We start from the raw sequence: 23,241 nt of genomic DNA on the forward strand, positions 1-23,241 counted from the left end.
AATCTTTTGCCTACGGAATTGCCTGCACTGCATTGTCTACACGCTGGGGCTGGGTCCTTCCAGCCACAGGGTGCTGTGCCCAGCTCTTCCCAGTACACCTGAAAGCTGGCTCAGCCCCTTTAAAATCAAAGCCATTTGAGCAGAGGTGCCCTGCGCAGGCAACTCTGCTACAACACACTTGTAGTGACAACTGATTTCACTTTTCTGACGCACCTCAGAGGAGTTGGCAGGGGAAAGAGATGAGGGAGGGAAGCCAGGCTCCAGAAGAAGGAAGACTCTGCAGAGGAGCCAAGTAGATATGCTTTTATTTATGTTTTGTCCACTTACTTGAGGGCTGCACAGCGGGTGGGCAGGGTGAGGGTGGGGGGATGCTGCATAATGAGTGGCACTGGCGGCCCCCCTCAGCACAGCATGGCCTAGCTCCTCTCACCCCTCCAGCCCCACAGAGACAATGTCTCACTGCTGCCTCTCAGACCAGCACGATCTGCACCCTCCTCAACCCTCTGCCTTACCTCACAGACAGGGTCTCAGCACGGCTGCAGCCTCTCCTGGACCCTGTAGAGGAGCGACCATGCCAGAGCCTGTCAGATACTGCAGTGTGTAAGTGACACAAACTTCACTTACAGGCTGCAGCAGAAAGGGTTAAAGAGAATGAGAGGTGTGTTACACCGTACACTGATAACCCCTGACCTCCATTCTCTAGCTGTACGGGGCTCCATGCAGAGGTCAAGGGTCACCAGTGCAGAGCAGGGAAGCACACCTCTCCTCCTCTTATGCTCTTAAATTATATTTGTGCTGCAGCCTGTAAGTGAAGTTTGTGTCACTTACACACTGCAGTACATAATGGGTTAAGTAGAAGCTGTCTCCCCCCAACTCCCACTGGCAGTGTTTGATAGAAGAGAAGTGAGGGACTAAGCAGAAGCCAAGTGAGTATGTATGTATGTTTGTTACTTATTCAAAGTGGCACAGCTTACAGGGGTGTGTGTGTGTCTGTGCACACTATAGAAAGCATTACCTAGTAAGCTTACTATAAGTGCATAACCAGCATGAAGAATACATGGGGGGGGGGGGGGGGGTTGGGGACTACCAAACCTGGAGGCTAGTTATATGGGGATTTTACTTATTGGGAGGGGCTTCCTAAACTGCATACAAGGGCCTAACTACTGTATGATTTCACTGAAGACCTCCTATACTATATGGGGCACAGAGTGGCACGCAGGGCATAACTTCTATGTAAAACATTTTATGTGGTGCATACTGGAGGGGGGGGGGGGGGCTGTAAGTTTTCTTGCTATGGGGCCCCCATAAACTCTAGCTCTACCCCTGGTGAATGGGGGGGGGGGGTGCTGCATAGTGTGTGTATGTGTATGTGTGTGTAGGATACTGCATAGTGTGTGTGTGGGGGATCCTGCGTAGTGTGTGTATGTGTGTGTGTGTGTAGGATGTTGCATAGTGTGTATGTGTGTGGGGGATGCTGCATAGTGTGTGTATGTGTGTGTAGGATGTTGCATAGTGTGGGGGATGCTGCGTAGTGTGTGTATGTGTGTGGGGGATCCTGCGTAGTGTGTGTGTGTGGGGGGGATCCTGTGTAGTGTGTGTGTATGTGGGATCCTGCGTAGTGTGTGTGTATGTGTGTGGGTGGGATCCTGCGTAGTGTGTTTATGTGTGTGTAGGATGCTGCATAGTGTGTATGTGTGTGGGGGATGCTGCATAGTGTGTGTATGTGTGTGTGTAGGATGCTGCATAGTGTGGGGGAAGCTGCGTAGTGTGTGTATATGTGGGGGATCCTGCGTAGTGTGTGTATGTGTGTGTGGGATCCTGCGTAGTGTGTGTATGTGTGTGGGGGATCCTGCGTAGTGTGTGTGTGTGGGGGGGGGATCCTGCGTAGTGTGTGTGTATGTGTGTGGGGGATCCTGCGTAGTGTGTGTATGTGTGTGTGTAGGATGCTGCATAGTGTGTATGTGTGTGGGGGATCCTTCGCAGTGTGTGTATGTGTGTGTGTAGGATGCTGCATAGTGTGTATGTGTGTGGGGGATGCTGCATAGTGTGTGTATGTGTGTGTGTAGGATGCTGCATAGTGTGGGGGATGCTGCGTAGTGTGTGTATGTGTGTGGGGGATCCTGCATAGTGTGTGTATGTGTGTGGGGGGATTCTGCGTAGTGTGTGTGTGTATGTGTGTGTGGGATCCTGCGTAGTGTGTGTGTATGTGTGTGGGGGATCCTGCGTAGTGTGTGTGTATGTGGGGGGGGGGGGTGATCCTGCGTAGTGTGTGTGTATGTGTGTGTGGGATCCTGCGTAGTGTATGTGTGTGGGGGATCCTGCGTACTGTGTGTGTATGTGTGTGTGGGATCCTGTGTAGTGTGTGTGTATGTGTGTGGGGGATGCTGCGTAGTGTGTGTGTGTGTGGGGGGGATGCTGCGTAATGTGTGTGTATGTGTGTGGGGGATGCTGCGTAGTGTGTGTATGTGTGTGGGGGATGCTGCGTAGTGTGTGTATGTGTGTGGGGGGGATCCTGTGTAGTGTGTGTGTGTGTGTGTGTGTGTGTGTGTAGGATGCTGCATAGTGTATGTATGTGTCTGGGGGATGCTGCATATGTGTGGTGGGTATTCTATATAAGGATGCTGCATAGTTTATGTGGGGTATTCTGTATAGGAATGCTGCACAGCAGGGGGCATAGTCTATATGGGGATGCTGTACGGGGGGCATATACTATATGAGGATGCTTCACAGAAGTAGGGGTTATTCTATATGTGGATGCTGCATGGGGGGGGGGAATACTATGTAGGGGAGAGAGGAGGCCTATACTATATAGGAGCACTATATGGGCAGAGAGGGACCCATTTATTGTATGTGCTGGAGCAAGGATCCTAAAATGTTTATCTGGCAGATTCTGCTGAGAAGAGTTAGGACTTGGTCCGAATGGAAAAGAAAAAGAAAACTGAGCAACTTTAATCAGAAAAGACGTCAACTGTAAGTCATTGGATATGTCACTATTTCGAATACTAGCCTGTATGACCATCTGTTTAAAAAATAAAATAAAAAAAAGGGCTTATTCCCAAGTCCTGTATCTTACAGATGCTACGGATGGGAAAGCCTTGTAGTCCAGTGTTTTCCCACCCGGCATCATGTATCAGTATCTGCTGGGAGCAGGGAAACTGTTTTAAACTCTGCGGCACTGTAATGACAGAGACGCGGAGATTCAGTTTCCCCGCTCCCAGCAGATACTGATATGTGATAGCGGGTGGGAAAACACTGGACCACAGGGCTTCCCCATCCATAGCATCTGTAAGATACAGGACTTGGGAATAAGCCCTAAGTAAAAACACGTATACACATACATATGTATATATAAATAACATCAGTGCAGAGAACTCCCCTATGATCCACTAATAGCAACTCAGAGGGCCCGTGCCCCGGATGTTTTAGGACCCTAGCAACACCCCTGCCCGCTACTCACCTGCTGTCTCCCTTTCCTCACCCTGTAGATTTTAAGCACGACTGGCCTTTGGGGTGTGCAACCTGAGCACTAGCAAAGGGCACATCACTCCTGGCAAATTAGGGGGCGCCCCGGCCTCCTGCAGTGGCTAAGTGCGGACAGCCTGTGTACTGAGCTATGTTACTGCGCTCAAAGCCAAATCATAAGGGAAGCAGTTAAAGCTGCCTCCCAGCCTGCAGGGGGCGACATTCTGATAACAGTCAGCTCTATATCCAGGCCATAGATCTTTTCCTGGCACACAGCAAAGGTGGGGAAAGTCAGAAGCTAAGAGCAGTAAGGTGAGTAAGGTGAGTGTAATCTCTGACACTATATTACAGGTCAGTGGCAGCCGGGAGATGATCCATGCAGAGAGCAGGAATATCTTCCTAGAGATACAGCTGCCCTGCAGTCCTGTTCTTCATTGTATCAGGCCCATCCAGGGGTTACACTCCCCCTGCTTTTTTCTCCCCCCTTGTAGTCAGTGTGTCCTGGCTCCTATAACAGGTTCCCTGTGCAGCAGTCAAGTCAGGGGGAAGAGTAGGAGGAGGGAGAGCTTATCCAACTTCATAGCTCCAGTCTGCTTAGTTCTGAAAGGGCAAACATTAAAAAAAGGGCAATAAAAATCTGTAAGTTCCTGTGGCTATCCTCTCAGAAGACCCCCAGTTCTTCCTTTACTGCTCTCCTGATCCTGCACATCATGGCAGAGATCACATATGTATAATATGTATATGGGTGCATTACCACAAGCTGATGTTTTCCACAGTATCTTTTCTGGTGTAAATTCACACTTGTCCTGATGGTGTCCCCAGTGGGTTTGCTGCTAGAGTGCCATTCACTTGGCTGGTACTTTAATCTGCGGAAAATTTGACACAGCCAAACCTGTCTAGTCTAGTGTTGTCATGAAAACAATAAAGTACAATAAAAGATACTAGTAAAAATGCCGCCGGGCCCTGGCGGGAAAATAAATAAATGAATATTTGGATACCAGCACTGCGGGTTAAGTCTGTAATGGGTGATGTCCGAACAGCAATAGGCAGAGTAGCAATAGATATAATAGGCAGCTATGTGCCACGAAGCTTGCTGTGTACAGTAGTTCAGATGCAGTCACGTAGTTGTGGCAGTTTGTGTTCCCCAAGGTAGCAACCTTGTATCAATCAGCAACAATGATAGCAATCCATAGTCTATAACCAACAGTAGAAAATCACAAACTGTAGATTTTTCAGCAGGATTCTTAGTCATATGCTGCTGCCAAAAACTGCTCTGGAGACATGAGCCTGGTGAGTATCTGTGGTATGTCAGTATACTGGTACTGAAATGGCTGGGATTGCTGGGATCTGTAGTGTGTTTGTCAGTATACCAGTACTGGAATGACTGGGATTGCTGGGATCTGTAGTACTACAGTGCCAGTCCAAGTACATTCTACAGACACATGCTTATTTGTCTAGGGTGGAGGTTGTGTAGTAGTAAAGATAGCGTCTGGTGTCTGTGACACCTCTCACCCATCCCGATGGAGATACAGCAGCAGAAGCGATCAGGGCCAGCCTGTGGCAATGCGTCCTGGTGTAGTGGCAGGAGCAGTTCACACACTCTGCGCGGCCGCGCTCTGGATGTTCTCACCGTCCTCTTTTTGTCAGTTTCTGATGCAGCAATATTCAGGTATAACCAGCAGTTTGTTTGGAGAAAATGGCATATGTTGTGTGGGAGCATAAGGTTTAGCATAAGGTTTAGCTGGCTAAACCTTATGCTTCCACACATGTGTAAGAGCAAGTCCTATACACCATTTTAACTATTGGGGCCCCATTCAACATATGCCATTTTCTCCAAACAAACTGCTGGTTACACCTGAATATTGCTGCATCAGAAACTGACAAAAAGAGGACGATGAGAACATCCAGAGCACGGCCGCACAGAGTGTGTGAACTGCTCCTGCCACTACACCAGGACGCATTGCCACAGGCTGGCCCGGATCGCTTCTGCTGCTGTATCTCCATTGGGACGGGTGAGAGGTGTCACAGACACCAGATGCTTTCTTTACTACTACACAACCTCCACCCTAGACAAATAAGCATGTGTCTGTAGAATGTACTTGGACTGGCACTGTAGTACTACAGATCCCAGCAATCCCAGTCATTCCAGTACTGGTATACTGACAAACACACTACAGATCCCAGCAATCCCAGCCATTTCAGTACCAGTATACTGACATACCACAGATACTCACCAGGCTCATGTCTCCAAAACAGTTTTTGGCAGCAGCATATGACTAAGAATCCTGCTGAAAAATCTACAGTTTGTGATTTTCTACTGTTGGTTATAGACTATCTATGGATTGCTAGCATTGTTGCTGATTGATACAAGGTTGCTACCTTGGGGAACACAAACTGCCACAACTACGTGACTGCATCTGAACTACTGTACACAGCAAGGTCCGTGGCACATAGCTGCCTATTATATCTATAGCTACTCTGCCTATTGCTGTTCGGACATCACCCATTACAGACTTAACCCGCAGTGCTGGTATCCAAATATTCATTTATTTATTTTCCCGCCAGGGCCCGGCGCATTTTTACTAGTATCTTTTATTGTACTTTATTGTTTCCATGATCATTATATGTGATTTTATATATTCTAATTAAATCAGCATTTTATATTGTTATTTCATTATGTTTCAATACTATATCACATAAGGCTGCTGTGACTTAGAGGACTATATAATTTTTGTTTTGTTGTGTGAGGTATTACAATTTGGCTTTATTCACATCATTGAAACTGGGTTGTAGTACCACACACAACCTGAGGATTGGGATGGAGCTGTTTATGAAAGATAGTAGCCATGTGTTTTGAATACTGGATAACTCCTTTAACAGGGTTGTCTAAAAATGAAAAATAACCGCTTTGTTGCAGAAACAGCAGAACTGCAGGGACAGCAGCAGCTCTGCCCTGTATGTCATATGCACATATACATATATATATATAGTTGGTTAGTTAGTGTGTGTGGCAAAAGATGCATCAGTCTGTAATTTATGTTATTCATGTTGTTTTGTGGATTTTAGGTTGCTTTGTGTATTTGTAAAGTCTGTATTAACCCTGTATTATATGTACAATGCTCTGGATTCAAGGTCACTTTAAAAATATATAATAACATAAAGGAGACAAAATGCACAAAATAGTGATCATGTCTGGACTTGTAATTCTACACATGGGAGCAGTGTCGGACTGGGCGACCGGATGACCGGAGCCCCACACAAGTGCAGCACACTGTCTGTCGGGCGACAGGGCCCCCAGACAGTGCTACATTGCTGCTTCCTATTAATGCTGTCATCTGACTGGGCCCTCACTCACCCAGTCAGATGATAGCATTAGTGTTTAGGCCCCCCCGAGCTGTCTCCCTGTCACTCCCAGCTATGCCCTTGTCACCCCCATCTGTCTCCCTTTAACCCCAGCTGCCCCCTGCCCCCCCCAGCTGCTTTAGTCACCCCCAGCGGCCCCCTTGCCTCTTTCTCTCCAAGCTGCCTCCCCTGCAGATGAGTTGTGTGGAGAAGTCTTTGTGATGGCTGCGCCAGATGGAGAAGAAAGCAAAGTGAGCGATGGCAATCAAAGACATCTCTTGTGAGTCATTAGTAACTGCACTGTAATCACTTATATAGTGTGCAGAGCCTGTGTACCATTGGTGTCTAAATGGGGCAGTGTATGGTTTACCCTTATATACTGACACAGGGCCACGGTCACTATAGTACAGTAGCGCAAACTTTTAAACTGCCTAGGAGCTCTTGACATCATAATTAATCCTGATGCTGGAAGCTCCCAGGTCCGGTCCGCCGAACAATGATTGTGTATGGACGGAATTCTACAGATGTGTGAATGACCCCTTAGTCGTTATGTGGTGTAATGGGTGGTCACTAGAGATGAGCGAACCTCGAGCATGCTCGAGTCCATCCGAACCCGGACTTTCGGCATTTGATTAGCGGTGGCTGCTGAAGTTGGATAAAGCCCTAAGGCTATGTGGAAAACATGGATATAGTCATTGGCTGTATCCATGTTTTCCAGACAACATTAGAGCTTTATCCAAGTTCAGCAGCCCCCACTAATCAAATGCCGATCGTTCGGGTTCGGATGGGCTCCAACTCGAAACCCGGTTCGCTCATCTATAGTGGTCACGGTATTGTGATAATGTGGTAGATGGTTTTGTTCTATCCCCTATTAGTGCTGTTCTGGGGTAACTTCCCTGCACTGGGCCCCCACAGATCTATGTATTCTTATATGCCAGAAAGCATCCAGTGTATGATGCACCTAGGACTCAACTACAACAGCTGCAGGCACTACAACTCCCAGCATGTACTGACAGTCTGCAGCCCTCACGATAGGCTGGGAGTTGTAGTACAGCATAGACAGATGTATTGCTGGACCTTCAGGCCTGATGGTTGTCACCCACAGATTGCAGCCACCAGGAGACTCTGCACACAGTGATTTATTAAAGTGTTGTCCACTCAGAAACTACAACTCCCAGCAAACCCTGAAAGCTTTATATATGTAGGGGGATCTGAGATTCGTCAAAGATACAGATGAATCCAGGAAAGGAGCGGGTCAACATGTCGTGTCTCACTGGTTCTTTACTGGTGGGCCCCAAGGATCATTTCCAGGGCCGGACTGGGACTAAAAATCAGCCCTGGCACTCACACCCCTCCAGCCCACATACCATATAAAGCCATGTTCACATGGCGTATGAGACCAGCTGAGTCATGGAGCGGCCGGTCTCTGCAAAGATCATCCCGGCTGGTACTGCAGTACCGCCCGGATGATCTTTCTGGCTTTCTTTCTACCTCCTATCTATCTCCTATCTATCTATCTCCTATCTATCTATCTATCTATCTATCTATCTATCTATCTCCTATCTATCTATCTATCTCCTATCTATCTATCTATCTATCTATCTATCTATCTCCTATCTATCTATCTATCTATCTATCTATCTATCTATCTATCTATCTATCTATATATCTCCTATCTATCTATCTATCTCCTATCTATCTATCTCCTATCTATCTATCTATCTCCTATCTATCTCCTATCTATCTTATGTATCTATCATATCTAATATCTATCTATCTATCTATCTCCTATCTATCTATCTATCTATCTATCTCCTATCTATCTATCTCCTATCTATCTATCTATCTCCTATCTATCTATCTATCTCCTATCTATCTATCTCCTATCTATCTTATGTATCTATCATATCTAATATCTATCTATATATCTCCTATCTATCTATCTATCTATCTCCTATCTATCTATCTATCTATCTATCTATCTATCTATCTATCTATCTCCTATCTATCTCCTATCTATCTATCTATCTATCTCCTATCTATCTATCTATCTATCTATCTTATGTATCTATCATATCTAATATCTATCTATATATCTCCTATCTATCTATCTCCTATCTATCTATCTATCTCCTATCTATCTATCTATCTATCTATCTATCTATCTATCTATCTCCTATCTATCTATCTATCTATCTATCTATCTATCTCCTATCTCTCTATCTATCTATCTATCTCCTATCTATCTCCTATCTATCTATCTCCTATCTATCTATCTATCTATCTATCTATCTATCTATCTATCTCCTATCTATCTATCTATCTATCTATCTATCTATCTATCTATCTATCTCCTATCTATCTATCTATCTCCCTATCTATCTATCTATCTATCTCCTATCTATCTATCTATCTATCTATCTATCTATCTATCTATCTATCTCCTATCTATCTATCTATCTATCTATCTAGAGTATACGTAGAGATTCCCACAGCACTCCAGGTTGGCAAAAGCAAACGTGATTTATTGCATAGTGAAACAGCACAAAGTAGTCAGAAGCGTTGAAACGTCGCTTCTGACTACTTTGTGCTGTTTCACTATGCAATAAATCCCGTTTGCTTTTGCCAACCTGGAGTGCTGTGGGAATCTCTACGTATACTCAAGTTGGAAGCCGTGGTCTCGGCTGCCCGCTGGCACCCACATCACGTTATCTGGTAGTGCTGCTCCAAGATACAAACTATCTATCTATTTATCTATTTCCTATCTATCGCCTATCTATCTGCCTATCTCTCTATCTAAAGTATACTCACCTCTGGTGGATCCAGCAGCATCTTTCTGTTCCCCTCTGGTCACTGCTTCTCTCTGGTCCATCAGCTGCTCTTAAACGTTTCGGGACAGGGCTTGTAAGAGACAGGCAGCGTGATGCACTCGGCCACGGAGGCTCACTGCTCCACTCCGGTGGTGCCAGCACTTCTCTCCTCTACTGCTCGGGGGCAGGCAGGTAACAGCTGACGACACACGGCTGCAGCCGAACAAGAGAGGAGAGAAGTGCTGGCGCCGCCGGAGTGGAGCAGTGAGCCTCAGTGGCCGAGTGCATCACGCTGCCTTGTCTCTCAATAGCCATGCTTCTAAAGAGGCAGACCAGCCGCAGAGAGCGCCGGAGGCCGCGGGGAGGAGGGGGGCAAAGTCGGTGAGGCAGTGGTGGCTGGTGGCTGAACGGCCTCAAGAGGCCACAGCAACCGGGGCCGTGGACTGGGGGGATGTTTCGGGGGGCACTGACACACACACACTGACCTAATGCAGACTGCCTGAAGTAGAGCTCCTGCCGCTGCGGCCCGCTCCGCTCTGTCAGCTCGGCCCCCTCCTGCCACTGCAGCCCGCCCGTCGTGCTCGGCCCGCTCCTCCAATCTAATCAACGTGGAGGAGGAGCGTGGGGCCGCTGCGGCTGGCCGGAAATGGCGCACGCGTTGTATGTGCACTACAGCCGGCCGCAGCGGCCCCACGCTCCTCCTCCACGTTGATTAGATTGGAGGAGCGGGCCGAGCACGACGGGCGGGCTGCAGTGGCAGGAGGGGGCCGAGCTGACAGAGCGGAGCGGGCCGCAGCGGCAGGAGATGTCCACAGCCATGATTTTTTTTAATAATGTTTTTTTTTTTTTTGTAGCCCGGGCGGCCCACGGACTGGTAATCCGGCCAGCCCAGCGGGCATTTGCCCGGCTTGCCAGATTACCAGTCCGGGCCTGATCATTTCCTCTGGTGGGCCCCAGGTACCCCAGTCCGACACTGCATGGGAGTTCAAGCATGTTCAATTGGACCTTTAAATATGTTTTCTCTTTGTTTGAGGCAAGTATATTACATAATGGCCTCATTTATAAATAAAAAAAAATATTTTCATGACTACTTGACATTAGATGTATGCCTATGTAAATAAAAAAATATATATATAAACACAACTAACATGCACTATAAATCGTTCTGCCGCATAAGTCTAACTGTCCTGACCATTTATGCTTGTTCTCAGTTAAAAATAGTTATATATACTGACATTATATAAATAAAAAGCACCATGAGAATCTTTGTTATACCTACAGACTCATTATTGGTCTCCCTAGCAACACTGACAGTACTACTAATTTGATTCACAAACCTCCTTTATGCCTCTGTTAAAGTACACCTCATTAAAAATCATCAGCATGTAAAGAAATGCAATCTTATTTATAACTTTCCTATGCAGCCTGTTCATGAACTTTTTCAGTCAAGGTCAAAATAGCTTTATGTGTACGGAAAATGCCATTAGTTTGGTGCTTGATAGCATGAGAATTTTATTATTGCATCAATGAAAAAAGGTTTTTCTAACATTTGCACCAACACCAATTAGCAGTTTAAGGATAACTGATTGGTAACAAAGAGAGATTGGTAATAACTTTGGCAGGAATAAAGGCATATTACTTTTAGGCACAGATTTGGACTCTCCATCAGATAAATATGCCACATGCACCCCTTTAAATTTGAAAATATAGACTTGGGATTAACATAAGACAATTTCCAATGCATTATAACTAATGTATTAAAAGAATACAATATTCCTAAATTCAATTGTCATATAGCTGCAAAATAGCACCAGTATATAGGAAGCACATATTGTCAGTATGCATTTTACCACCATCCGGTTACTGATCAAATCCAGGTAGATACCAGCTCTACACAGGCTTTGCAGGCCAGTGATTACAATGCAGTTACACCCAGTGACTTATAGCATTAAGCCCTTTTGTGCATTAAGCCCCCTCTGTGCAGCTCCTGTATAGTATCAGCCAAACCTCCCCCGACCACTACCCCTGTGCAGCTCCTATGTAGTATTAGGCACCTCTATGCAGCTATGATATAGTATTAGAGCAACCTCTGTGCCCCCCATATAGTATTATGCCCTCTTTATACATATTTGCTAGGCTGAATGCAGCTACTCAGCTAATGTACTGTAGCAAATATATATTGTATGCATCACCTTTTGGTACTTTAAAGGAGCAGGGACTCCTGTCTGTATATACTTTCAACCCAACTAGCAAAATGTTGTGCCGATAAATGCCACGGCATACCCTAAGTTCAATACACCAAAAGTTTTACAATGACGACTATGTTTGGGTCATTTTTAACTGCATTCATTTTTTCCGTCAATCAATTAGGTTGTAGAACCTTGGAATACCAAAAGAAAAAAATCATGTATATACCTAATTTTAAAGCTTTTCTCGTCTGATATTTATGCTTATGTGACTTTAAAAGCTTTTGTTCTTACAATTACAAGATGGGCTGAAAACACAAATAGCTTGTCTGAAAAGCACTGATATGAATTCTCTTTACAAAAAAGCACAATGACTAAATATCATATGGTAAAATGACAGTGACTGACATAGTCACATTGTCTATGCATAAAACAGGGATATTGAAAAGTTTTGTATACGTTAACAAGACTTGGCTTGATTTTACCTCTGGATGAATTCCTGTATAATGCAGGGTAAATCTGATTTCCTTGGTTGCCAGGAATGATTTAAACATAATTGCCTGAAATTGCTATTGTAAGCTTAGTTAAGTGTTTAAGAGAAAACAGCATGGAGAATCAACATAATGCTATAAGAGGTCCCACCACTTTATTATACTTCCTGTACATAGTTTAAAAAAAAAAGCATGGAGAAATCATAATATGACTGCTGGCTAGCATTCAGTTTATCTGAATTTCCAGAAGTAGTCAGCAGAATTCAACTGTCCCCTTCCATACTCTATGTGGGTTTCTTCTCACCATTCCCAAGCTTAGATGCTGCAGATTATATACCTGAATAACACTTCTACATCTTCTTTCTGCTCTATATTTCATCGATATGAAAAAAAAAAAAAAAAAAAAAGATCCCGTGGAGCCTCATTTAAAAGTCTCGAAACAGAGGACTAGCCAGATATCCCTCCGAGAATCCGAGAAGGACCCATCCAAGGGGTGGCTCCTGTAGGGATACCACAAAAAGCTCCATATTAGGTGGCCCTATAAATCAATGTAATGACAAGGGATAAACCGAGGCCAGGTATCCATCCACAGACAGCTGTTTCAGGGTGTTGCCCCTCATCAGTGTGGATTCTGGCTAGGTGGGAGCAATACCTAGTAAAGCCATAAGAGATGGGAAATATGAGTCCAACTGCCCAGTTGACACTGTTAGCCGATAAAATGAAGCGAGAGTGAAGGGGGGGGGGGGGGTTGACAGTATTACTTTTTTGCAAATAAGTATGCAAACTGCAAGCTGTTGTTGTGGTAAGTGGGGCATAGCTTGCAGACCAGTTTTAAAATATGGGTTGAAAAACAAGGACCCAAATGCTGAAATAGGAACAACACAATCACATTTAGTCACTATACAGGGGATTATATATTACCATCCTGTGATTATATATTACATCTAAAATTAACAACCTATGTAATGCAGTAAACAAAACTAATAAATAAATAGTCAGATTTCAATGTTACCACTATACAAGGCTCAATTAATACTGCCATACCATCACCAGTGATTCACCAATTAATAATAGTAATGTACTGATTATGAACATCAACCACTATAATAAGATCTACTGTATATTACCATCACACAATGACCAGGGGTTTATATAGTTTTACAATGAACAAAATATGCAGGACAAAATTTACAACAAACAATATTTTATTTATTCACATAAATCTGTAAAAGCAGGATAAAAGATAGGAACAGAAGCAGTGACAAACATCACAAAATCAGTGAGAGGACATAATCATCGTTTTCATATAACAAACATCATATATTGCACATGTTTAGCAACAAATATATATATATATATATATATATATATATATATAATATGTGTGAATATACATGCATCCACCACTAGATGGCACAATTTGAACAAACAAAACTGGGAAAAGTATGTGACGTGGTGCAAAAAATTACAAAAAATATCTAAGAGAACCCAAAGACTAACACCTCAAAGTAATAACCTGACACCTACTGAAAATTAACTAAACAGAAAATAAATTATATAAAATAATGCAAAGTGCTGGATGCATGTACAAACTGTCCTACTCAACCTACGAGTGTTTCCCTTTGCTTTGTCAAGGTTAATGAGTAGGGATAAAAATATCGAATTCAACCAATGAAAAGCAAACCTTGCAGTAAGACAAACTCACCATTATGACATAAGAGAATCTTGCCCAGTAGGTATTCGGGTTGACCCCTGTATGTAGGATCCCCTGCTGTGCCCTCATATAGAAATAACGTCCAGTGTTGTGCCCCACAGTAAGAATGCCCCCTGTGCCCTCCATATAGTATTAATGCGCCTGTTGCGCCTCCTTATAGTAATAATGTCCCCCCTGCTGTGCTCACACATAGTAATGTCTCCTGCTTTGCTCCCATATAGTAATAATGCCTCCTGCTGTCCCCCCACATAGTAATAATGCCCCCTGCTTTGCCTCCATATAGTATTAATACCCCCCTGTGCTCTGTCCCATAGTATTAATACCCCCAGTGCTCTGTCCCCATAGTAATAATCCCCCCGTGCAGTCCCCATAGTAATGATCCCCCTTTGTTCTGTCCCCATAGTAATAATCCCCCCTGTGCTGTCCCCATAGTTATAACCCCCAGTGCTGTTGCCTTCGTAATAATACCCCCTGTGCAGTCCCCATAGTAATAATCCCACATACTTTGCCCCATAGTAATAATCCCCTGTGCAGTCTCCATAGTAACAATCCCCCCTGTGCTGACCCTATAATATTAATCCGCCTGTTCAGTCCCCATAGTAATAATCCCCCCTGTGAAGTCCCCATAGTAATAATTCCCCCTGTGCTCTGTCCCCATAGTAATAATCCCCCCTGTGCTGTCACCATAGTAATAACCCCCCATGATGTCGCCTTTGTAATAATTCCCTCTGTGCAGTCCCCATAGTAATAATCCCCCCTGTGCTTTGCCCCATAGTAATAATCCCCCTTCCCTGTGCAGTCCCAATAATAATAATAATGCCCCCCTATGCAGTCCCCATAGTAACAATCCCCCCCCTTGTGCAGTCCCCATAGTAACAATCCCCCCTGTGCAGTCTCCAAAGTAACAATTTCCCTGTGCTGTCCCCATAGCGGGTCCCTCTCTCTCTCTCTCTCTCTCTCTCTCTCTCTCTCTCTCTCTCTCTCTCTCTCTCTCTCTCTCTCTCTCTTCTGATCTTCTGATCTTCTCTGGCCTTCAAGGAGCAGACCTATTATCCAGGAGTGATGTCATGTCACGGCGCCTGCTAGAAAGAGAAGACGTCTGCGGGTGGCGGCGGCAGCCTGTCAGGCAGGGGGCTGCTAAGCGATATCCCGTGGGGGGGAGCTGCGGTCTGGCGGGAGGCGATCTGTGCAGAGGTTTGTGCCAAGGGACAGGTGGTGGGGTGGGCAGAGAGGCAGATGATTTGGCGGGTGGGGGAGGTGCCACAAGTGCCCCTCAACTGTCAGCGCCCCGTTGCGGTCGCCCAGCCCACCTGCCGCTAGAAACGGCCCTGCATTGAAATATGTCCTGTTTTTAGGCTTTTGTGTGCCTGTAGCATGTGTCCACAGTAGACTTTGGGCATGACATATTACTAGTCCTTACAACAGAGAAATGAAAATAAATGTTATATTTGGATGCATTATTAGAAGTGTTTTTTTACTCCCGACTCTGTGTCATGTGACCCACTTTCTCCCTCTTGTTCTACAGATTATTAAGGGTATATACACTGAGACCCCCACAGATTTTTAATTCATTAGATATTTAATCTATATTGGCAAAGTAAATATAAAAAAATGTTTCTAATACAATATACACAGACTGCTACATATACTTTTGTACATATTTTTTTTTTTTTTTTTTTTTACAAGATTGGTGACCTATAACCAAAACAGGGGCTGAATGTGTACAGACCTCACATGTTGGAAAGATTTTACTATTCTTTCTGCATCATAAATGAACTTGCTTGGTCATTTTATGGTCTGCTAAATAAACACTAATAGACCACCATTGATCTTACAGGTTTATTCTCAATGTGTAAAGCAGCAGTGAAAAGAGGATGTTTTCCCGGAGATGAACTGTATTGACTTTAGTTTTATTAAACACTACAACACATCCATTTGTATGTTTTATAAGTGGTAATACTTAAGGGTAGTCTTAAACTTATCAGCTGCTGTATGTCCTACATATTTATGTCTATGTCTGTAACATACAGATGTTGATGGAATGAATGGAAGATTTAAGATTTTTAATAGAAGTAAAATACACATCTTTGGCATTTCTTACACTAGTTGATTTAAAAGACCTTTCTATTTATTTATTTATTTATTTATTTATTTTTGCTGCAGTTGCCCTTTAGATGTAAAGTCAATGCTGACCTGGCAATTGATTGAAGTGGTTTAATAGTACATTTTCCATTATAAACACTATGGTGTATCCACTTTTTACTTAACATAACATGTGTCACTTGTAAACAGACACTTAAATCTAGTTTCATGTTTTATGCAAAGAGATATTTAAAACACCTTTATGTTGCGTTCACACCTACAGGATCTGCAGCTGATTTTCTGCAGCAGATTTCATTTAAATAACTGAACACAGCATCAAATCTGCTGCAGATCTGCTGCAGATCCTGTAGGTGTGAACGCACCCTTAGGGTACAAACCCACACACCGTATACACAGCAGATACGCAACAAATACGCAGCAAATACGCAGCAGATTTGTTGGTACAGATTTGATGCTGTGTTCAGTTATTTAGATATAATCTGCTGCGTTTTTGCTGCGTTTGTGCTGCGTATTTGCTGCGTGTTTGCTGCGTATCGCAGCAGTAAATACGCTGCTTATACGGTGTGTGGGTTTATACCCTTAGGGTATAAACCCACACACCGTATACGCAGCAGATATGCAACAAAAACGCAGAAGATTTGTTGGTACAGATTTGATGCTGTGTTCAGTTATTTAGATCTAATCTGCTGCGAGTTTGCTGCGAGTTTGCTGCGTATCGCAGCAGCAAATACTCTGCATATACGGTGTGTGGGTTTATACCCTTAATATCCAAATACAGTTTTCTGTGTGAGCAACTTACCTGTCCGGGATCCAGGGCCATCCTCCTTACCGGCTAAGGTGCTCTCAGACATCAGAGCATTCCCCGCCCACTGTGTGATGTCACAGAGACCCAACAGCATCTCTGGTTACCTGGTTACGCGGGCATCTTTACTGAACTGATAGTTGCCTAGGCATCAGCTATGATACTGCTGTATAAGGCTGACTGGCTGCTGTTTACCCTTTTGCTATTATCTTGTATTCCTAATTCTGCTCTGTTTTCCTGACCACTCTCTTTTGCTGCCTGCCTAGATCTTTCTTCTGACCTGTGACTTTGCTAATTGGATTTTAATGTTGTACCTTTGCTGCCCACTGTTGTTACCTCAGACTGTTAACCATTCTTTGTTACGTTTGTTTGTCTTGTCCGTGTTCTGTGTGTCACCTATTTAAACTATCTTTGTGGTTGTCTGCAGCCATTTAAGGCTGATTGAGGCAAGGGGGCAGGGACAGTGGGCAAAGACAAGCTTCACTGTTACTGTCTTTTTTGTCACTTCCCTGACCCAGTGGTGTATCCACCATAGAGGCAGGGCAGGCAACTGCTATAGGGCCCATGCAGGAAGGGGGCCCCAGGGATGCACAGGGAAGATAAGATTCCCTGTGTCCTTTTGCAAGTATTTACTTCACTGCTCTGATAACCCCTGACCCCTGTTCTCCAGAGCTCCATGCAGAGTTCAGGGGTTATCAGTACAGGAGCAGTGAAGCAGAGATCTTCTTGTCTTCCTTTTTAACTCTTTTGTCACTCTTGCACCTATGTATTTAACCATAAGGGCTCCTAATGGGCCCTTATACTTAAACACAGTGAACTGACAGAGCAAGCAGCCATTGGCTCTCTGCTCTACCAATCACTTTTGTAGCTGCAGGCAGGATTCTGCCTCTGGTCACAAAAGATTTTAATTTTTTGTCCACATCACCCCAATAATCAAAACTAGGTTTAAACCATACAATGGAGCATGCTCGAGTCCATGCAAACCTAATCGTTTGGCATTTGATTAGCGGAGGCAGCTGAAGTTGGATAAAGCTCTAAGGTTGTCTGGAAAACATGGATACAGTCAATTACTATATCCATGTTTTCCACATAGCCTTAGGGCTTTATCCAACTTCAGCAGTCATCGCTAATCAAATGCTGAACGTTCGGGTTCGGATGGACTCGAGCATGCTCCAGGTTCGATCATCTTTAATGTTAAAAAAAAAATTAAAAACTAGAAATGCAATCCACCATGCAAAACCACCTGTATCTGACAATTCAACAAAGTTTCAAAGTAAAATACATATCAATACCAGCAATCCATCAATGGTATGAAAAGGAGACATTTTCTATTCCTATTTAGCCTCTGTGCACACGGAGCAAAAGCGGTAGAACATTTAAAAACAATTAAAATGTGAAATACAAATCCTGCTTGCATCCAAGCCAGGATACCCCTAAATCTCTGACTCCAGAACAACACTGCTTGGGGTATAACGAATATTCCTCTATGTGAACATGGGGTGCAGTAGAATAATGCAGTGGGTAACTCAAAGCATATAATAGGTAGTTCAACATGTGTGGTCTTAAGATAAGGGAATGGGGAGGGGGGGGAGTCGATAAACTATTCTAATTTGGGGTTACTAATTGGCCTTTGGATGTGGCTTAATTGAAAAGCCCATTGAATTTAATAGTAAAAACAGAGAAAGAAAAACGTCCGAAAATAATTGTCATGATTATTATTTTGACAAAAATACAGAAAGTGCAACAGCAACCCACAGGAGCAAACGCTTATCATATATACTCCTCCCGCTGTAAACACAATAAAAACTTGCTCTGTAGATATTGAAAAATAAGGATCAGAGTGTTTCATGTCGCGACGTTACGGTGTCCTCAGAGACATGGTCCCTACTCTAGCATTTTCAAACTAACAATGGCCTCTCCTGGGCTGAACAAGCCTACAACTGGGCAGATAGGAACCAAATAATCTTTTTTTATAACACCCTTGGGACATGGGTGGAGTTCAAGCCAACAGGAGGTAGCCACACCCTCCACATTCAAAAGAAAAAAATAAAATATTGTTTCCTATCTGGCCAGTTGTAGGCTTGTTCAGCCCAGGAGAGGCCATTGCTAGTGTGAAAATGCTAGAGTAGGGACCATGTCTCTAAGGACACCTTAACATGGTGACATGGTACACTCTGTTTGATCAAATAGTTTGCTAAGATCCTCATTTTTCAATATCTGCAGAGCAAGTTTTTATCGTGTGTACACCGTGGGGAATATATATAAGGTAAGAGCTTACCCCTGTGGGTTGCTGTTGCACTTTCTGTATTTTTGTCTGTACTAAAGTCACAAGCAGAGTGCAACGTGCAGTGTGAACAGAGGCAGAGAGGTGCGGCCAATTTTTCCTTTTGATCACTATTTTGACGTCCGCGATGATAACGTCCGTTATTCAATACACTGTGTGCATTAGATGTCCGTCTTTCCATTGACTTCAATGCATTGCATTTCAGTAAGTTAAATCGCAGCAATAACAAACATTTTTTTAATAGCAAAAGCGGCCACCTTTTCTCTATTTTTGATGTTGTGTGAACATAGCCTTACCCTGCACAAATGTTTAGCGAGCATTACAAATGATAGAGACAACCCTGACTTGTCTGCCTATGGTCATGCATTTTTTTTTCTCAAACAAGGTTGCACTAAAACATTTCCTATATTTTTTGTACAGCTTTGTTTTGTTTCTTCTTACTGTGATATTTATTTTTACAGAACACTTGGCTCCACCAGTGGCCTATCCATTAAAAGCAAGGTTGAAATTCCATGGCCTGAGGTGAATATAGAAGAGTTCCAGTTGAACAGAGAAACACCATATGAACTGCTCTGCATAAAACCTTAAGTCCCTGACAAAATAATCATGCATGCTGGGTGCCATTGACCAAAACCTGACATTTACCAAGGGTGAAGAGCACAGCTGGAACTGGCCTGTGATCACTGTGACTGCACTGAAATAAATGTGCATCCTCTCAATGACCTCCTGCAGTTTGCATCTGATCTTCTTATAAATGAACATCTCATATGTCCAGTGATTGCGCTGTTTTCTAAAACTTGTTATATGATCACAAGAATTAAGGAGTTAAAGGGGAAGGAAAGAAAAAGTGTGGGCTTTGTTTTCTAAGAAAACTCCATGTGGTGGTAAAGCTGTGATAACATCAACATTTAACTGGAGATGTCAACGCACTTAAGGTTTGCTTGTAAATAAAACATGCCAATAAAATGTAACCCATAGTGAGTGCTCCATCCAAATTCACATTGTCCCTGCTGTAGCAATACAGAAACACAACTGCTTCTACACTCTGTTTTAAGAATATTGTAAAAGTGTCTTTGTAACACCAGAGTAATGTGAAAGACATTCTATTCCTCAAATTGTATTGATTTGGGTGGTAAAGGACCAGCTTTGCTCAGTCTGTAAAACCAAGTTGAACAGAGCATGCACCAGTTTTTTTTCTAAATCTGGATCACTTATTATGCCGTGTATTGTAGCTCAACTCCATTTATGTGATTGAGACTGAGCTGTAAAATCACACCCAGCCTGCAGACAGATGTGGGTCTATTTTTGGAGTTTGTGCCAGTATGTGGTATAAATGGTTCCAACATAGTAGCAATTTATGACGTATTGTATGTGACTATACAAACCCATGCACTAGCTTCACTGCTTAAGAAAGATACATGGATGTGTAAGGAACCAAAAACATGTCAGTAATAATTGACAGATTCCAGCATTGTCAGTATAAAAATCTTGCCTATTAAAAAGTTCATAATAGGTTATCTCCTCCCCGTGCCGATTATCTAATTATTGGGAGATATGGTATAAACTTATAACCTATTGGTGCACCTACCTGCTCTCAAGATTCCCTAAACCACTTTAACCCCCCCCTTCAGTGCTGGGATTGCCACACTTTCATACTCTGTTCTTGCCACATATTCTAGGCTTGCCCTTGATTGCCTTCTATTGGTCATATGCCAGCTCCCTCCTTCAATCCATATTCAATCTGACCATCCCCTTATACTCTGTAGCCCACCTACTGTTCATGGGCTTTCAGAAATGCTAAGTAAAGCTTCTGATATCTATACTTACAATAGCTAATTTTTTTTTCCTAGGGCGAGCAACCAGCTCATCTTTCCTGACTAGATCTGTATGCCAAAATTAAAGAGATTAAAGGTGTTGTCCTAGCTCAACTAATATAATTATACTTGTTAGAGACTGCAAAAGATTTGAGACTGGGGCATAGGTTCACCTTACAGCAGGACAACAACTCTATACTTACAGCCAGAGCTACAAAGGCAAGGTTTACATCAAAGCATATTCATGTGTTAAAATGGCCCAGTCAAAGTCTAGACCTAAATCCTAATGAGAATGTTCAGCAAGGCTTCAATATTTCTGTTTACAGATACTCTCTATTCAATCTGACTGAGCTTGAGCTATTTTGCAAAGAAAAATGGGCAAAATTTTAGCATCTAGATGTACAGTACAAAGCTGGTAAAGCCTTCCCCAAAAGACTTACAGCTGTAATTGCTGCAAAAGTATTGACTCTGAATACAAATGCATGCAATACTTCACACATTTTTATTAAAATAAATAAATAAAAACATGTATTTTTTATACTTCACAATTACTTGCTACTTTATGTTGGTCTAGCACACAAAATTCAAATACACTACATCTAAGTTTGTGAGTGTGGCATGAAAAAAGGCAGTGTATATGGCTTTATACAGTTGTATAGAACACATATACAGTATTCAGTTTCCTTAGAGACATATGGCTGCAATATATCACTCCGTTGACCCATTGTGCTATGCATTAACATTTTGTATTATGGTATTGCTGTCTTTTTTGTCTCTCTCCATGTTAACTGTTTGAGCATGACTTTTCTTTTATCAATTGAAGTATGACTGCTGCAGCTACTGATTGGCCTAAAACATTAAGTCCCCAGAACTTTGAAGCTGTAGGGAGAGAGCAGTAAGAATGTTGGTGACTGAGTGAGAGCCAAGGCACCAGGGTATATCCTAAAACAGATCTCTGCCTAGACAACCCCTTTACAGCGGTATTTCTACTTAAAATTTCTTATCCAATATTAACAGGTTGTCCATTTGTTGAAACTCCCAAAATTTATAGAAAAGAGTCCCAAGTCTATTATGCATAGAATGGCAAGTTGCTGAAGGACCTTGGGTAGGGTGCACACTGTTATGCATCTTAGGCTGGGTTCACAATCCTTTTTTTATATCCATTTTATGCAAAAATGGATGCATTTGTAAGCATCCTTTTTTGTAGTGTACAGAAAACATGGTCGACCACATTTTTGTGAACGCTAAAAAATAGCTGCATTTTAATCATTTTTTTTATAATGGAAGTCAATGGAAAAACACAGAAAAACAGATGCACACAAATGAATCAGTTTTTTTCATCCAGTTTTCATCCATTTTTTTTTGCAAAAAATGGATGAAAAAAAAAAAAAAGATTGCAAAAATGCAGTGTGATCCCAGCCTTATTCTGTTCCCTTTGAATTCCTTTACTTAATGCATGGTGGGTTTCCTGACAAATGACATCACCTACATACTTCTTAGATTGCTATGTATAAAAACATTATTATGGTCCAATTCATTAGAAAAGCTTTTTTTTTTGCTTTTTTTTTTTTTACAAATCTGCATTTCTTCTCAGCATAAAGTACTTAACGCATTAAACATTACAGTAATGAAAGAATACAGGCAATGAATAGTGCATAAATGATACTTTCTTGGATTATTCAGTCATCACATTAGACTGAAATCTTTGGGTGGAATGTTCAAATGTGAGTAGTTTTATAGTACAGTGCCTTAGTTTCTATTGAACTTTAGGGAATACATTTTGCTTTTTGGAAGGCAGACTGAGAAACTATTTGGCACTGGTAGCACCTGACTTGGGGAGATATGCACATTCTAGAATCAACTGCTGAAGGATAGATGACAGAAAGGGATACTTGCCTTGCCAATGACTCATGGAAATACCGTACATTTCTGGCATAAAAAGAACAAGTAAGGACTCTGGACTAAAATTTTGGCTTTACTGTAGATGGTTGTATAATTTAGATTCTGTCATATGTCATGTATGGTGAATATCCAAGTGATTACTTATGATGTGGTTATAATGATGATTTAAATAGCTAGATTAAAAACACATACATATATCCAATTCAGTCTGTTATCCTGCAGTGGTGATTCAAAAGAAGGCAACCTCCACCCTAAGGAAGGAAAAAACTACTTTTCACATTTCAGTGAAAAATTTATTCCTAATTTCCAAATCTTGCAAACACAATGAATA

General features: G+C 42.7%; 1 long non-coding RNA gene across 1 annotated transcript; it reads left to right on the top strand.

Annotated features, from left to right (window-relative positions):
* The first annotated feature begins 743 nt into the window (after positions 1 to 743).
* LOC138776597 (uncharacterized) lies at positions 744 to 20,251 on the top strand. The gene is made up of 3 exons (XR_011360748.1): positions 744 to 926; positions 2,888 to 2,970; positions 19,656 to 20,251. It is a non-coding gene; the product is annotated as an uncharacterized lncRNA (long non-coding RNA).
* The last annotated feature ends 2,990 nt before the right edge of the window (positions 20,252 to 23,241 follow it).

This window comes from Dendropsophus ebraccatus, chromosome 1 (assembly GCF_027789765.1).
Source record: "Dendropsophus ebraccatus isolate aDenEbr1 chromosome 1, aDenEbr1.pat, whole genome shotgun sequence".
Classification (NCBI taxonomy): Eukaryota; Metazoa; Chordata; class Amphibia; order Anura; family Hylidae; genus Dendropsophus; species Dendropsophus ebraccatus.